General features: G+C 45.8%; 1 protein-coding gene across 1 annotated transcript in view; it reads left to right on the top strand.

Annotated features, from left to right (window-relative positions):
* The first annotated feature begins 724 nt into the window (after positions 1–724).
* LOC144497879 (protein FAM163A-like) overlaps positions 725–16,650 on the top strand; it is a 63,892-nt gene continuing 47,966 nt past the window's right edge. Inside the window, exons 1-2 of the mRNA XM_078219317.1 lie at positions 725–900; positions 4,315–4,433. The gene's annotated coding sequence lies outside the window, so the exon portion shown is untranslated. The remainder of the gene's footprint in view (positions 901–4,314; positions 4,434–16,650) is intronic.

Raw genomic sequence — 16,650 nt, 5'->3', positions numbered from 1 at the left:
CTGCTCGGTGGGTGTGCATCCTGGAATTGGCGCTTGGTCTTTTGAGCACTGCTGCTGACAGTTTGGGGTGACAGTCTAAGGGCATGTACCTTACCCTGCCTCTCCTGGCTGCAACCAAACTGCACCGTCTGAACCGTGCTGCTTTTCACCTTATTCGGAATCCGCCATTCATTACATTGTGAGGATAATGGCTTCGTGGCCAATGAAAATCACCCGGAAACACTGATTCTTAAGATGTAATGGGAAAAGGAGATTTCAGTACAAACCAGGAAGGGAGAGAGAAAACAGCGAAACGTAGAGCACAGCTGACCGAATATGTGTTCGTGATATACAATGTTGTACAATGTGTTTTATCACAGGGAGGCTGCTTTGGTGCAGTGCTTTGAACACTGAGGCTCTCCACACACACACCGCCCCCCCCCCCCCCGCCCCCTCCTCCCTGCCCCCCGAAGCAAGGTTTCTAGTGTTTGGTACGGGAGAGAGACAGTGAATTGAATATGGTTTACTTTTGCTTTTATTTAATTTTGTGTTAGAATCCACAGTTTGGGGGAGCAGGTACCAGCTGTTGTCTGAACAGGTGACTGATCAAATGTTCTGCTGGGTGCACTGACCTTTGTTTCAAAGCTTGTATTTTCTGAGTCAAACACCAACTGAAAGAGAAACTAAACCTTCAGGTTTCTAGGGACATTGAAACTGGTTGAAACCAGGTTAAATACGCCAAGTCATCCAAGATCAGATCATCTAATGATGCACCATAGCAAGCTGAAAAAAATTAAGACTGGATCCAGGAGCAGGGAGTAGCCAAATATACAGGGTTACTGTAGCTGTTCCTGTAGCCGAAAGGGATTGATTTACCAGACTCAGCCCATAGGGTGCATAGAGCTGTCACTGTGTATTCAGGTAAAGGTAATGCTGGTGGATCCATACCATCAAGACTGTGGTAGGCAGAGCTGAAAATGTTCTAGAATGGTGTGCCTTTTTGTCTGGACGTCTGGGCCAGTGGTTGAGTGGGAGCTGCTGTCTGATGAGAATTGGTGGCTAAATCCTTGAAGAAAAAGAGTTGGAATTCTACCTGAAGAAGTTCAGAGTTTTGAAAGGTTTTGCGGTTGTAATTGATATTATATATGCTGAGGGAACTGCCCAGCAGACCTATGAGATCTATCATTGTTGTCTGTATTATTTAATGTATAGTTTACAATGTATACTGACAATGATTTGCCAGTTCATTCATGTTTAGTTGATATTGACTTTAGTTTGACTCGTAAAGTAAAAGCTGTAAACAGTGAAATGTTGTCCATTGGTTTTTCATTGGGGTCGTTCAGTAAGTTTGGATTTTTTGGTTTGTTGGTTTTTCAATGATCAACAGGATCATTAAAACTTGCTCCCATGTAAAATGATATTACATTCTATGAAATCTTTAGCTGCAGTTATTTATATTAATGATGTGGATTTTCATAAAATAAGACAGGATCTGGCCAAAGTAGTCTGGGAACAGCTACTAATGGGAAAATTTACAGAAGAGCAGTGGGGGGCATTCCAAAAGGAAATGGGGAGGATGCAAGCCCAGCATCCCCAGTGATAGATTGGGATAACAAGCCATGGATGACCAGAGATATTCAGGATACAATGAAAAGGAAAAGAAAGGCTTTTAGAAAGTACAAAGGGGAGCAAATCAGTGGAGGCATTAGTGAGATATAGAAACTGCAATCAGAAAAGCAAAGAAGGGATATGAGAAAGCTCTGGCTGGTAAAAGTAGGGAAAATCCCAAGATATTTTATAAGTATAACAATGGGAAGAGGATAGCCATGGAAAGAGTAGGGCTCATTCGACACCAAGGGAGCAATCTGTGGGTGGAGCCTGAGAACATTGGTAGAGTGTTGAATGAATATTTCACATCCATCTTCACCCAAGACAATGAGGACAATGGTATGGAATTCAGGGAGAGAGATTGTGAGGTTCTTGAGCAAATTGACAGAGGGAAGGACAAGGTATTGGAAAGTGGATAAATTTCCAGGCCCAGATTAATTGTGCCCTAGGCTGCTGTAGGGGGCAAGGGAGAAGATTGCAAGGGTTCTGACCCAAACATTCAATTCCTCTCTGGCCACGGGGGAGGTGCCAAACAATTGGAGAACAGGTAATGTGGGTCCACTAGTTAAGAAAGGTTGTAGAGATAAACTAGGGAACTACAGACCAGTGAGTCTCACGTCAGCGGTAGGGAAACTATTAGGGAATCTTCTGAAGGAGAGTATCTATCTCCACTTGGAGAGGCAAAGCTTGATCAGGGATAGTCAGCATGGCTTCTTCAGAGTGAGGTCACGCCTAACAAATTTGATTGAATTTTTTAAGGAGGTGACCAGGAGTGTAGATGAGGGTAATGCAGTTGATGTAATTTATATGGATTTCAGCAAAGCCTTTGACAAGGTCTTACATGGGAGACTTGTAAAGAAGATAAATTCACATGGGATACATGGTAATTTGATAAAGTAGACTCAAAATTGGCTCAGTTGTAAGAGGCAGAGGGTGATGACAGAAGGCTACTTCAGTGACTGGAAGCCAGTGTCCAGTGGCATACCACAGGGATCTGTGTTGGGCCTCCTATTCGTCATTTATACAAATGACATTGATGACTATGTGGGGGGTAGGATTAGTAAGTTTGTGGATGACGCAGAGGTTGGACGGGTGGTTAACAGTGAGGCTGAGTGTCTTGGGCTAATGGTCAAGAATGGTCAAATGGGCAGATAAATGGCAGATGGAATTTAACCTTGCAAAGTGTAAGGTGATACACTTTGGAAGGAGTAATTTGACAAGAAAGTACTCAATGAATTGTAGGACACTAGGAAGTTCCATGGAACAAAGGGACCTTGGCATGTTTGTCCACAGACGTCTGAAAGCGGAAGAGCATGTTAGTAGGGTAGTGAAAAAGGCTTATGGGACACACTTGCCTTTATCAATCGAGGCATTGATTACAAAAGCAGGGAAGTCATGTTGGACCCTGGTGAGGCAACAGCTGCAGTACTATATGCAGTTCTGGTCACCACATTATCAGAAGAATGTGATTGCACAGGAGGGGGTGCAGAGGAGATTCGCCAAGATGCTGCCTGGGTTGGAACATTTAAGTTATGAAGAGAGGTTGCGTCAGCTTGGGGGTTTTTTTTGGAGCAGAGAAGAGTGAGGGGCGACCTGATCGAGGTGTACAAGATTATGAGGGGCATGGACAAGAGTGGGTAAGGAGCAACTGTTCCCCATATTTGAAGGCTCAGTCATCAGGAGACACAGATTCAAGGTGAGGGGCAAGAGGTTTGGGGAGGATGTGAGGAAAATCTTTTTTACCCAGAGGGTGGTGACAGTCTGGAATGCGCTGCCTGGGAGGGTGGTGGAGGTGGGTTGCCTCACATCCTTTAAAATGTATCTGGATGAGCACTTGTCACCTCATAACATTCAGGGCTATAGGCAGATGGGATTAGGTGGGAGTTCAGGTGTTTATAATGTGTCGGTGAGGACTCAATGGACCAAAGGGCCTCTCCTGTACTGTATGATCCTATGTTGTTTGACAAAGCAGCCTGGTGTTTTTTATTGCAGTTAATATTCTAAAAATATCACAGGTTCCGTTTTTTATTTAAACGTTACTTCTACCTTTAAGGCTATCTATTCTTTTCTGTTCTTTCTTTGACTTATACCTGATTTAATTCATTCCATATGAAACAACAAGCCACATGTTGGACCAGATTTTGGAGGATTTTTCTCAATTAAGTTTATGCAACGCAGCATTTGCAAGCTGTGGGCAAATGTAATGTCATCAACTGTCATGTGATTAAGTATCACATCAGCAGCCATGTGATCGAATGTCATTTGATGAAATCTCCAGGGATACATGACACCAGAGTTGGCAACCCTCGTGTGCAGATCCCTTCTTTCCGGCTCCTCAGCACCTAATGTGGTTTTGACTGATTATTGCAAGCAGTTATCAGACAGCCAGACTTCATATGCCCTGGGAGTGCCTGCTGCTGTCAAATGTTCTGTTCTGTCCTGTCCTATCTTGACGCGCAAACAAAAATGATAGATGTTGCGCCTTTAAATACAGGATGTCAACTGAGGCTATTCATTTCTGGAGGTCACACTGTGCTAAACAAGGCACTTCCTTTGTCTAGTTGTCTCAGTCAAGTTGACATTATGTAGTGTATCGGAGGTGACTTGATGCCCGAGAGAATGTTTCCCTTTAAGTGGATGTTTCGACGACGTACATCACTGTCATCCATCATGCGCAGGTGACACTGGAGGAGTTCAAACACTGACCATGAAATGTTTATCTTTCAGAGACTGAAGTGAAAGAGAGAGAGAGAGAGAGAGAGGATAGACGATCTGTCTGCAAAGAAAATATACAACACAAGAGCTTCATGTGAAAAGAAACGAGACATACCATCAACTGTTCTAATGTGAGTGCTAGCCCCTCTACACTTTTTCTTTCTATGCACAGTTTTGTGTCAAAAGCTGGGAATACAGCCCATGCATTTCGGGGGTGGCATGGTGGCACAATGGTTAGCACTGCTGCCTCACAGCTCCAGGGACATGGGTTCAATTCCTGGCTTGGGCCAGTGTCTGTGTGGAGTTTGCACATTCTCTCCATGTCTGTGTGGGTTCCCTCCGGGTGCCCCCGGTTTCCTCCCACAGTCCAAAGATGTGCGGATTAGGTGCATTTGCCATGCTAAATTGCCCCTTAGTGTCCCTGGATGCGTAGGTTAGAGGGATTGGGGGGGTAAATATGTGGGGTTACGTGGATAAGGCCTGGGTGGGATTTTTATCAGTGCAGACTCAATGGGCTGAATGGCCTCTTTCTGCACTGTAAGGTTTCTATGATTTCTACTCCTATGATTATATCCCCACAGGTCAATCCATATGTTCATTGTGTGATGTGCTGTTGATGGGAATGTTGTATAACTGGTATGTGATTATAGTGAACAAAATGACAATCCCCCATCACCGGATGTGAATCCCAGACTGTTTCGGTGAAGTGCAGGAAGCAGCAAGCTCAGTGATACGGACTCTATTCAACTGTTTTCGCCAGCCAGCTCCAGCCTCCACTGCTGGGCTGAGAGCCTCACCTTTTGTGGTGGACCTCAGTTGTGCCTTTGTCCTATATGGACCACCGTTGTGTGTGTTTGTCATACCTGGACACATCCCCTTCCAGTTTGGTTCCTCCCCTCAGCACCTAGTATAAAGGTGGCTGTCTCCTCCCCCTTGTTCAGTCCAGGTCTGTTAATTGTTGGGATCTGCTCCTGATTCTGTTGTGAATAAAAGCCTACACTTATATTGGCATATCGGTAGTCTTTCGCCTTATTGATAGCGCATCACCTTTGCCAGCGCTCGGCTGATCTTTTAGTGTTTTGCTCAGGGTTGTGCAGTTCATTAAGGGGACGTGAGATTTAGAGGGAGGGTGAGAGAGTGAACGACACTGTGGTTGGCTGTAACCCAGTGTTCCCTGTGTTTGATGGCAGAAGGAGTCAACAGCAGCAAAGGAACTTGCTTTCACCCTCAGCAGGAGTCAGTGATATCAAATGGGGCATTTTCCACATGAGCGAGCTCTCATATTAATCAGTGTCTTAATACCAGACGGTTGAGAAAGAAACAAGGAAAACGGGAATGTTGCAATGTCCAGCAAGACATGAAAATGGGATAGACAGAGAGAGGAACAGGAGGGTGGTAAAAATCGCACATCCTAATGTCTGGTTAATTACTCATTAAAAAATTGCAGTGGAAATACTCGATTAGTCAGTATTGCTGAAAGAAAGACATTTTGTATTGAAGTTTTTCATCTTGCACTCGTCAGGACAAATTGCAAGAATACCAAAAGTAAAGGGAACAATTTATACTGCATGAGAAGAGAGTGCTGATTGGTTAAAAAGTGGGGTGGGATTCTCCTAAAAACATTTTAAGTACCGAATTTGCGTTAAAAACTGGAGTAAATCCCATTGGATTTTTCGGCGGGATTTTCAAAATGAATCTCCTACACTCTGCGCACTGCAGAGCACAGTGCACAGCATAGCGCTGAGCAGGCCACAGTGCATGCACCGATCTGTTACAGCGGAGATCGGCGCATATGCAGTAGCCCTGCACTGCCGGCCTCCCGATCGCTGGCTAGCCCGCAACCTCCACCTCCCCCCCCCCCCCCCCCCCCCCCCCCCACCCCCACACCCATCGCTGACCGTGTGAACCATCCCCCACCACTCGATCGCTGGCCTCCCTGATGTATCCGGGCCAGCCTCGCCCCCCCCCCCACTCCTCCCCCCATCCCCAGCCTGCCTCGATCTTCCCCGTCCCACCCCCAGCAGTCCAGATCTCCCAATCCCTCCCCTCCTACCGACAGCCCTAACTCCCCACCCCCTGCAGCCCCGATCCCTCTACAGTCCCGATTTCTCCCCCCCCCCCTCCCCCCGGGCAGGCTGACCCACCCTCGACCCCAATCTCCCCCTCCAGAGGCCAGACCTCCCTCAGGCCCCATCCCTGATGAGGGACCATCACTGCCTGATGCCCGGTGGGCAGTGCCAAGGCGCTGGAAATCAGGCAGCTGGCGACGCGCGGATGCCATGACGTTCAGCGGGAAACACGCTACACGGCCTCCGCTTATGTCTTCCAGCCCGCTGCGCTGCTAGAGCAGGCTGGGAGAATGACCCCCGTGGACTCTGATTGGTAGAGGCGGTGTCATGGAGAACGCACCAGTGGCTGTGGTTTAAAACCCAGGCAATGCGGGTGTGAACAGAGTAGAATCAGCCATTGTTAAAACAGCTATTTGCTGCTCATGATCTAAGGAAATGCCAGAAGCTGCAGCACCAGTGACACTTGGAGAGCTCTCTCCTGGCGAATGTTATGTGGCCTTCAAAGGCAAATGGCTGAACCCGCTGCTTATTAATCTGTGCCTCTCCAGGATCAATGAGCATTGGTACTCACTCAGGCAGTAGGTCAGCTTCAACACACTCCCTCCTTGTGTGGAACACTGACTGCTGATGCAGCATTCATAGAAGCATAGAAACTAGAAGCAGAAATAGGCCACTCGGCCCTTCAAGCCTGCTCTGCCATTCATTATAATCATGGCTGATCATCAAATTCAATATCTTGATTCCCCCTTCCTCCCATATCCCTTGATCCTTTTAGCCCCAAGAACGATGTCTAATCTCTTCTTGAAGTCACACAATGTTTTGGCCTCAACTACTTTCTGGGGTAGTGAATTCCACACATTTACCACACTCTGGGTGAAGAAATTTCTCCCCATCTCAGTTCTGAAAGGTTCACCCCTTATCCTCAAACTATGAGCCCCTAGTTCTGGATTCCCCCACCATTGGGAACATTCTTTCTGAATCTACCCTTTCTAACATTGTTAGAATTTTATACATTTCTATGAGATCCCCTCTCACTCTTCTAAGTTCCAATGAATATAATCCTAACCAACTTAGTCTCTCCTCATGTGACATAAGAACATAAGAACTAGGAGCAGGAGTAGGCCATCTGGCCCCTCGAGCCTGCTCCGCCATTCAATAAGATCATGGCTGATCTTTTTGTGGACTCGGCTCCACTTACCCGCCCGCTCACCATAACCCTTAATTCCTTTACTGTTCAAAAATTTATCTATCTATTGCGGGTCCCCTAGCCGAGATATTTGAATCATCGATAGTCACGGGTGAGGTGCCTGAAGATTGGAGAGTGGCAAATGTTGTGCCTTTGTTTAAAAAAGGCTGCAGGCAAAAGCCTGGGAACTACAGGCCAGTGAGCCTCACATCTGCGGTGGGTAAATTGTTGGAAGGTATTTTGAGAGACAGGATCTACAGGCATTTAGAGACGCAAGGACTGATTAGGGTCAGTCAGCATGGCTTTGTGAGTGGAAAATCATGTCTCACAAATTTAACTGAGTTTTTTGAAGGCGTAACCAAGAAGGTAGATGAGGGCAGTGCAGTTGACGTTGTCTACATGGACTTTAGCAAGGCCTTTGACAAGGTACCGCATGGTAGGTTATTGCATAAAGTTCAATCTCACGGGATCCAGGGTGAGGTATCTAAATGGATACAAAATTGTCTTCTTGACAGAAGTCAGAGGGTGGTTGTAGAGAGTTGTTTTTCAAACTGGAAGCCTGTGACCAGCGGTGTGCCTCAGGGATCAGTGCTGGGCCCACTGTTATTTGTCATTTATATTAATGATTTGGATGAGAATATAGGAGGCATGGTTAGTAAGTTTGCACATGACACCAAGATTGGTGGCATAGTGGGCAGTGAAGAAAGTTATCTCCAATTGCAATGGGGTCTTGATCAATTGGGCCAGTGGGCTGACGAATGGCAGATGGAGTTTAATTTAGACAAATGTGAGGTGGTGCATTTTGGTAGATTGAACCAGGGCAGGACTTACTCAGTTAATGGTAGGGCGTTGGGGAGAGTTACAGACCAAAGAGATCTCGGGGTACATGTTCATAGCTCCTTGAAAGTGGAGTCACAGGTGGACAGAGTGGTGAAGAAGGCATTCGGCATGCTTGGTTCCATTGGTCAGAACATTGAATATAGGAGTTGGGACATCTTGTTGAAGCCGTACAAGACATTGGTAAGGCCACACTTGGAATACTGTGTGCAATTCTGGTCACCCTATTATAGAAAGGATATTATTAAACTAGAAAGAGTGCAGAAGAGATTTACTAGGATGCTACCGGGACTTGATGGATTGAGTTATAAGGAGAGGCTGAATAGACTGGGACTTTTCTCTCTGGAGCGAAGGAGGCTGAGGGGTGACCTTATAGAGGTCTATAAAATAATGGGGGGCATAGACAAGGTAGATAGTCAATATCTTTTCCCAAAGGTAGGGGAGTCTAAAACTAGAGGGCATAGGTTTAAGGTGAGAGGGGAGAGATACAGGAGTGTCCAGAGGGGCAATTTTTTCACACAGAAGGTGGTGAGTGTCTGGAACAAGCTGCCAGAGGTAGTAGTAGAGGCGGGTACAATTTTATCTTTTAAAAAGCATTTAGATAGTTACATGGGTACGATGAGTATAGAGGGATATGGCCAAATGTGGGCAATTGGGATTAGTTTAGGGGTTTTAAAAAAAAAGGATGGCATGGACAAGTTGGGCTGAAGGGCCTGTTTCCATGCTGTAAACCTCTATGACATTATGACTCTATGACTCTATCCTTGCCTTAAAAACATATAATGAGGTAGCCTCAACTGCTTCACTGGGCAGGGAATTCCACAGATTCACAACCCTTTGTGTGAAGAAGTTCCTCCTCAACTCAGTCCTAAATCTGCTTCCCCTTATTTTGAGGCTATGCCCCCTAGTTCTAGTTTCACCTGCCAGTGGAAACAGCTTCCCTGCTTCTATCTTATCTGTTCCCTTCATAATCTTATATGTTTCTATGAGATCGCCCCTCATTCTTCTGAATTCCAATGAGTATAGCCCCAGTCTACTCAGTCTCTCCTCATAAGCCAACCCCCTCAACTCTGGAATCAACCTAGTGAATCTCCTCTGAAACCCCTCCAGTGCCAGTATATCCTTTCTCAAGTAAGGAGACCAAAACTGTACACAGTACTCCAGGTGTGGCCTCACCAGCACCTTATACACCTGCAACATGACCTCACTGTTTTTAAACTCCATCCCTCTCGCAATGAAGGACAAAATTCCATTTGCCTTCTTAATTACCTGCTGCACCTGCTAACCAACTGCTTGAGATTCCTGCACAAGGACACCCAGGTCCCTCTGCACAGCAGCATGTTGCAATTTTTTACCATTTAAATAATAGTCCATTTTGCTGTTATTCCTACCAAAATGGATGACCTCACATTTATCAACATTGTACTCCATCTACCAGACCCTCGCCCACTCACTTAGACTATCTGTATCCCTTTGCAGATTTTCAGCGTCCTCTGCACACTTTGCTCTGCCACCCATCTTCGTGTCATCTGCGAATTTTGACACACTACGCTTGGTCCCCAACTCCAAATCATCGATGTAAATCGTAAACAATTGTGGTCCGAACACTGATCCCTGAGGCACAACACTAGTCACTGATCGCTTGAGATGACAGATGGATGACAGATCTGCCATCCCAGGAATCAGCCTGGTATCTCTTCGCTGTACTCCCTCTACAGCAAGGACATCCTTCCTCAGATAAGGACAGCAAAACTGAACATAATACTCGTAGAATAGAATGAGAATTAGAATTCCCACAGGTACACCACTCTCTGGGTGAAGAAAGGAGGCCATTCGGCCCACTGAGCCCACACTGACAACAATCCCACCCAAGCCCTATCCCCGCAACCCCACGTATTTACACTGCTAATCCCCCTGACACTAAGGGGCAATTTGGCATGGCCAATCAACCTAACCCGCACATCTTTTTAGTGTGGGAGGAAACCGGAGCAACAGGAGGAAACCCACGCAGACAGGGGGAGAACGTACAAACTCCACACAGTTACCTGAGGGCCTGAATTGAACCCGGGTCCCCGGCGCTGTGAGGCAGCAGTGCTAATCACTGTGCCACCGTGCCGCCCCTACTCCAGGTGTGGCCTCACCAATGCCCTAAACAATTGCAGTAAAACATCCCGATTCCTAAACTCAAAACCTCTTACTATGAAGGCCAACATACCATTTGCTTTCTTATCTGCCTGCTGTATCTGCGTGCTTACTTTCAGCGACTGATGCACGAGGACTCCAAGGTCTCTCTCAATTTACACCCATTCAAATAATATTCTGTCTTCCTATTATTGCTACTGAAGTGGATAACCTCACAGTTATCCACATTATTCTTCATCTACCATGCATATGCCCACTCACTCAGCCGTATCCAAATCACGCTGAAGCATCTCTGCATCCTCCTCACAGCTCACCCTCCCACCCAACATTGTATCATTTGCAAATTTGGAGATAATACATTCAGTTCCCTTTTCCAAATCATTAATATATACTGTGAACAGTTGGGGTCCTCCTCTCAGACACACTACCTCCTTGTTGGGAACACTGTCTGCCAATGCAGGATTCACCTCCTCTTGGAGACCCTCCCAAACTAAACGTCCCAAGTGCTGTTCAGCCAGCAAGAACAGAGCTTGGAGAGGCCTTCCAGTGTGCTATCGGAACCACAATCTCTTCTGTTTTGCACCTATCTGTTTGTTCTCTGGCACCAGATAGTTTCATGATGCACGTGGGCACTGGTGTCAGTTTCAACAGGTTTTCCTACACATATCTGCTGTGTGCAAAGCCTTGGCAATGATATTGGACAGGTCATTCTGATTAATGTATAGTTGAGAATAATTGTATTGTTCGTAATACAACCCTCTGCATTTATATCCACACTAATCAAGGCACAGTGAAAGATCAACTAGCTGATTCCTCAGCACTATATGGTACACCACAAAATATACAGTCAACTCCAGTCAAAATCTAAGAGAAATTGAGACTGTAATCTGGAGACATTGGATGACAGGATGGTAATGATGGGGAGTCGACTTTAGTCTGCATGTTGATTACACTGCATTTTCCTTCATATATTCATTTATGGGATGTGAGCATCACTGTCAGGACCAATATTTATTGCCCATCCCTAATTGCCCTTGAGAAGATGATGGTGAGCCACCTTCTTGAACCGTTGCAGTCTCTGAGGTGCATGTACTGCCACAGTACTGTTAGTGGCGGGGGTGTGCCAGGATTTTGACCCAGTGACAGTGAAAGAATGACAATATATGTAGGACAGTGTGTGGCCTGAAGGGGAATTTGCAGGTTTGGGGAGTCAGGAGGTGAGTTAGTCACCATAGAATTCCCAGCCTATGAACTGTTCTTGCAGCCACAATATTTATGCGGCTGGGGCAGTTAAGTTTCTGGTCACTGGAGACCCCCAAGATGTTAATAGTGGGGGATTCAGCAATGGTAATGCTATTGAATATCAAGGGGAGATAACTAGATTCTCTCTTGTTGGAGATGGTCATTGCCTGGCACTTGTGTGGCATAAATGGCATGAATGTTTGAGTGGTAAACATTGGTCAGGTTATCTTTGAATGGATCACACTGATGTCATGATTGCTTTAGAAGGTGTTTCCTCGAAGTCACTCATGAACAATGAGTTTGTATGTGTGTGTATTTTCTTACCTGTGAAGTGAGAGATGCAATTTGAATTTACCCAACAGCAAAACCTTTTTGCTTAAAAAGTTTGCTTAAAAAGGTTTAGTTTATTTTACACCATTACTCTGGAAGTTACTTCAGAAAAATAAAGTTACTAACCTAAGTACACAGTTACAAATTAAGATAAAATTTGGATCAGTTTAGTCCATATACGGTGCAGGGCCTGATATCTTTTCAAGTCAAGGAATTGCGACTGCAACTTGTCTCAAGTGAAACTCCTGAGGTGGTGGCGTCAGCCCTCAAGCTGCGATGGCTTCCATTGTCAAATTGCTGGCGGTTACTTTAGCAGCTGAGCGTAGTAGGTGGAATCAGGGTCTGATTGGAGGAAAGCAGGTTCTTTATTTCTTTTCTCCAGGTGCGCTACTTCTGGCTGTCCAGTCATTTACAGCAGAAGATGCGGCTGTTTCTGGACTCTCTCCCTCGATTGAAGTTTCTTCAAGTTGGTTCTCTGTGGAGCTGCCTTTTTTCCTGCCCTTTTTAATGCCTTTTGCAGGTCAGGCTGCTGTTGTCATGTGCCCTGTACCTGCATGCCGTCACTTTCCATATAAGGTAAGTGGTAATTCTATTACAGTTAACAAAGTCTCCTTACCTGCTGCAGTGATCGAAAGAGTCACGTTTTTCACACCTTACAGTGGCTTAGCTGTTACTGTCTGAGTTTGCAGGAAAATCCGTCAAATGACCGAGTTTCTGTTTACACTTTTGGAACACTCATTGGATTTTAAACATACGCGACCGGGAATGCATCCCTGTCTCCTCAGGAATAAAAGAATGATGATTGGAATCCACACTTCCATTTGGTAGCCTTAGAAAGTCGAATTTTTATTTTATTATTTAGCGACTGAAAATCCCCGAAGCCCTCCTGATTTGCTGAGTTTATAGTGATTAATCCGGTCTGTTGGGAGGACACTTCTCGGTAATGTGCGGCCTTGTTCAAGAAAGAAGAAGCTGGATTTAAAGCGCATGTGTATTTTGAAGGCCATAAGTAGCGTAAACAGTATTGCAAAACAATCAGAAATGACCCTTCGCAAATAAACAATTATTTACACTTGCGTGAGTCTCTGCTTCTTGGCTTAAGAGGAAAAATCAAATGAACCATGGTACTTAAATATAAATAAAATATTCATGAAAAGCCTCACTATGCAGTTGTGTCTGCCCTACAGGCTTTATTGAAGAGAGTAGGTATGAAAGCACCAGGAAAGAAAGACTTGCATTTACACAGTGCTTTTCATGACCTTAGGACGTTCCAAAGCACTTTAGAGCAAACTGAACACTTTGGGAAGTAGAGTCACTGTTGTAATGTAAGAAAGATTTGCACACAGTAAGATCCCACAAACAGTGCATGATAAGGACCAGCCGGTCGGGTTCAATCATTTGGTTAAGGCACACATTTTTGGCCAAGGTGCCAGGAACAACTTGCTGGCTTTTTCTTCCAAACGCTGCTGTGGAATCTTGCACGCTACACCTGAGGGGACATTCTCACCTGAAAGAAGGCACCTCTGACAGTACAGCACTTGCTCAGGAGGGACCCACCAGGGGACAGCGTTTCACTTGGAATCTTTCACTTTGGCGACAGTCATACAAAATGGGCAGGATTCGTCCATGGAGTGACGCGTCGTAGCGAGAACGGAAAATTTGGCATTCCAACAAAACCCCCATTTACTTTCAGCAGCACCAGACAACCCCAGCCGCGAATGAGGACAGGAAATTTTGGCCAATGTCTCTAAACTTTCATTTTGCATGTTATTTCTTAGTGCTCTTTCACTATCCTGTGATTAGTGAGGATGTCCTGTGCAGCCCTCCATATGTTATCCAGTACATAATTTATTATACACTAATTAACACTGGCAGGGCCTCACACACCGCCAATGTGTACTGTCAGATAGTCCAATTATGTTTAAAATTTCAGTATCCAGTTTGATGCTCTCTCCTTCATTCACTTAATTTGAGAAAGCCAGGATGAAGCACCAAGAACTACAGTGTAGGGCACCAACCAGGGAGAGCATTAATTAGAAAGTAGTGCTTAAATTATGCCAAGCTTAGGTTTTAATTTTGAGAATTGTTGGTGGGAATGGGAAGGCTGAGATCCACAGTTTTGACATCTTGTGCAATGCCTTGGGATCTTAACAGAGTAAGAAGGGAGAATGAGTAGTGTGGCCTATTCAAACTGAACACAAGGAGCTGTGTTCATATTAGTAATGGTGACACATCGTAATGGTAAAACGGGGAAAACTGAGACAGTTTGGAACCCAGAGGTGAGTTAGATGCTAGAGGTGAGAGAGGGGGATACTGATTAAATGACAAGTATCTCTTTTATCTTCTTCAGGAGTACAAGGGAGATGTTAAAGTTAATTTATTAGTCACAAGTAGGCTTACATTAACACTGCGATGAAGTTACTGTGAAAATCCCCTAATCGCCACACTCCGGTGCCTGTTCGGGTCAATGCACCTAACCAGCACGTCTTTCAGACTGTGGGAGGAAACCGGAGCACCTGCAGGAAACCCACGCAGACACAGGGAGAACGTGCAGACTCCGCACAGACAGTGATTCAAGCCGGGAATCAGACCAGGGTCCCTGGTGCTGTGAGGCAACAGTGCTAACCACTGTGCCAGATAGAGGAACAGAATTCAAGCTTTGCATGGGCTTGGATTTCGGAGTGGACAGAGTGGTGTTGAGGGAAACAGAAGTAGAAACAAGCTCCTTGGAGGGCCCTTTATTTATATAAAACATTTTAAAAGAAAAACAACTGAGATGAGGAGTAATTTCTTCACCCAGAGAGTGGTGGATCTGTGGAATTTGCTACCACTGAAAGCAGTGAAGGTCAAACATTGTATGTTTTCAAGGATCAGTTAGATATAGCTCTTGGGGATGAAGGGATATGGGGGGAAGGCTGGATCAGGCTATTGAGTGGGATGATCAGCCATGATCATAATGAATGGTGGAGCAGGTTCGAAGAGCCAAATGGCCTACTCCTCTTTTCTATGGTTCGAGGAACTGTGATTCGTTTGAGGTAAGATCGCGAGGTGAGGAACATCAGTCGATAGTGAAAAACAGAGTGGAGCCACAAAAGGTGAGGGGGCAGCTGTTCGACAGAAAGAAATTATACCTGGAGAATTGGGGGGAAAAAACAAGACTTTGTTCAAATTAAACAAATTAAGATTTAATCGGTCAACTTTCTCTTGGAGAGGAATGTGCCATCGCCATGGAGAAGAGGTGGAAAGTTAGACGTACAGCACTGGAAAAGATTCAGAGAGCGACACAAGGACATGCTTCTTTTCAATAAATAAACAGCTCTCCGATTCACAGAGACTCCAAGCAGAGATACAGTCAACTCCAATGTTTCACACTTCAAGATAGCAGAAAAACAGGTATGACTAGAACAAGCTGTCATACCACAAGTGACAGGAAGAAAACAGTGAGGCATGAAACCCTCTGTGCCAACTAGGATAACATCAGTGACTTCACTGGCAAGAGGAATCAGAGGACTCAGACTACTGGAGCAGGAGAATTTTCACTCACAGTGCAGTCCTGCTAGCCTGGTTCACAGCCTGATTCTGGAAGGGAAAACGCAATGTGACTTATTGCCAGATATTTTCGGGAAGAGGTACAGGAAAGATGGGGTTCAGTTTTTGGGGAAAGCATTGGGTTTGCAGCTGAATTACATGGTGGGGGGGATGGCATTGAAAAGCCAATTGATGCACAGTTTCTCGAGCCTTGGCGTAGGAACAGTTTGAACTGGAAATTCAAAGGCCATTCCCCGTATGAACCAGGCTGTTCAGAGATGGGGTGGGGCGGGGGGGAGGGGCTGCTGGGATTCTTTGTGTTTTGCCTGCGGAATAGTTGAAAACTACACTGTGAGGAGAATGATGCAAACTGTGAACTTTGGGATCAGGTGGAACTTTCCATTCCTGGACTAAGTCCCAATGTGGGGGGCAGGAACCGGGAGTGTTTCCGCTGCGGAGGCCGGTGGGAATTTGTGCCAAATCACACGATGCTGGCCTAATTCATTGTGCAGCCGGGGGCTTCCCGCGTATCGTGTGGCAGGATGGGCTGGGAGATGCATTGTCATCTCCAGCCACCATATTTAAAAGGTGCCCGGACATTGGCATCTTTATCCCAATGTTGAAGGTGGAGATGGCCTGAGGATCACGGGGAGCTCCAGCCCACTGATTCAGTGACGGCTCCCTCGATGTGCGGAGGCCCAAAGTGGCATCCTGTATCTCAAGGAGGGAAAAGGAGACTGAGCCACATGGCCAGCCCTGCATGGGAGGAAATGGCCAGGGTGGTCAGTGCCAGTGACCTCCACCGGAGGACTGCCGTGCAGTGCTGGGAATGGATGGATGTCCTCATCCACACCGCCATAGTACGGTAATCCTCAACTGCTCACACTCATCTCTGTGAATGGTATAGAGAGGACATGGACCTCAGTGGCACCATCTGTGTGGCTCATACATGAACGAGCTCCTCAATGTGATAAGGGGATGCCTCATAGCCTCACGGAGTCTACCCAGTCTGCA

Source organism: Mustelus asterias, chromosome 8 (assembly GCF_964213995.1).
Source record: "Mustelus asterias chromosome 8, sMusAst1.hap1.1, whole genome shotgun sequence".
Lineage (NCBI taxonomy): Eukaryota > Metazoa > Chordata > Chondrichthyes > Carcharhiniformes > Triakidae > Mustelus > Mustelus asterias.
This window is presented reverse-complemented; position numbering and strand designations above follow the sequence as displayed.